The following is a 1,852-nucleotide window of genomic DNA, read 5'->3' as shown; positions in this document are numbered from 1 at the left end:
TGCACAATATACAGCCTGTAGCCCTGAGGTTGAGTCCTAATTGAGCATGAGGAGGCTTCCCTCAGAAGGCCCTAAGGCTTGGTGAGGCATTGACTAGTAGTGGTCCTATTGGCCCTCTTCCAGTAGGTTGAGGAATCCTACTGCCAATCCCCCTCCTCCCTCCCAACTAATTCCCTCCCTACTTAATAGCTGTTTTCCCCACAAGGTGATTACCTATGATGGAGCTTGAAGGAATATTTTTCTAAACAAATGAAATAATAAACTGTTGGCAATAGGGATGCCTGGGGAAAGTCAGTTTTCCCACAGAGGACTGGAGTTGAGGGTGGAATCTCTGTATAAGCCAAGTTCAAGGACCTGGGGCAGTATAGGATGCAGAGCCTTAACTGATAGCAGAAAAGGGCCTGCAGGAAGCACAGCATTAGCATCTGCCCTTAGTGTAGCGCAGAACTAACAAGTTGGTGGGGGTGGGGTATGCTGGCATGTGTGTCCCATACGCCACCCTATTGCTGTAAGCAAAAACCTGCCCAATGTAATTAGGTTACAAGGAAGGTAGTGCCTGTAGGTTCCCCAAATTTCATGCCACTAGGCTCAGTGGCCATTTTGTGCAGCCATTTATCATTTGTTTTGTCTGTTGCAGACAAGAGGAAGCCAAATTTGGGGCATGGCAAAGGAGCTTTGCAATGTTCTGATTTGTTAGAAATTGGAAGAGCTTCTGAACTGTTTCCACGGCACTCTGGCATCCATTTAGAGATTTGAATCAGATTTGTGCTGGCTCTTCTCCATCCAGTATGCTATTGTGATAGTGTTGGATTCTAAATCCCAAGTATATTTGATCCCCTTGAGGGGGTCTGCGGGCTCTTATCCAGGTTCTTTATTCTGAGCTTACCCAGATGGCTTTGAATGAGAGGTTCCTATGTTGGAAAAACCTTTTCCATGGAAAAGGGAAGCTTTACCTTTTCAGATAAATATTTTAAAAGAGTTGGCCCTGTTAGTCTGATATAACAAAATTGTCAGAGGCAGCTGGCACCTTTTATAGACTGAACAATTTATTGAGACATGAGCTTTTGAGGACCAGAGTCCACTACATTAAATGCATGTTTGAATTAGAGTAGCTAAAAAGCTAAGACAGATGTTAAATAAAGGGAACCAAAAAGGAACCTTGGGGGACTACTTCATAGGGATTGGCAGGAACAGTAATCTTAACTGAAAATTACTTGATGAGATTTGTTCATAAGATAGGACATGAAGCACTGCAGAACCTTTCCTTGAAGTCCAGTGGCCTTACAATTTTGGCATGTCCTACTTGTCTGGACTGATCTAGCAGGATAAGGAAGGTGAAAAAAATATCTTCTTACTTGCTAATTTCCATTCCTTTAGTCTTGCCACACCAGTCCAGGTCCCATGTGGGAATGCCAAGGCTCTTCAGATCATATTATTTGGTCTCTGTAGTTTGTTTTCTCTGTTTGAATGCTTGTTACACAGATTTGTTGTCTGTTAAGTTATCCTTTGTTAATATAATACTGGAGAATTCCAGAGATGTACTACTCCTTGTCAGCATAGCTATTGGTAGCAATCAGCATTTTCAGTTGGCATAACTAATGTCAGCAAAGGCCTATGGGAAATTATATCAATCTGATTCTGATATGTGGATGCAGATAGACCCTGAGTGCTTATTCACAGAAAGCATCCAGGCAGACGGTTTCAAATAGCCCTGATTAAATCATGATTACAAACCAACTTGCAGCTAAGAGGGGCGAAGAGGTGCTAAGAGGATGTGTTAATGTCTGATGCTTAGGATGGACAGCTTAGGATATACAATGGGTCCAGGTGCACAGATAACTAAGATTAATCA

This window comes from Geotrypetes seraphini, chromosome 1 (assembly GCF_902459505.1).
Source record: "Geotrypetes seraphini chromosome 1, aGeoSer1.1, whole genome shotgun sequence".
NCBI classification, from domain to species: domain Eukaryota; kingdom Metazoa; phylum Chordata; class Amphibia; order Gymnophiona; family Dermophiidae; genus Geotrypetes; species Geotrypetes seraphini.
This window is presented reverse-complemented; position numbering follows the sequence as displayed.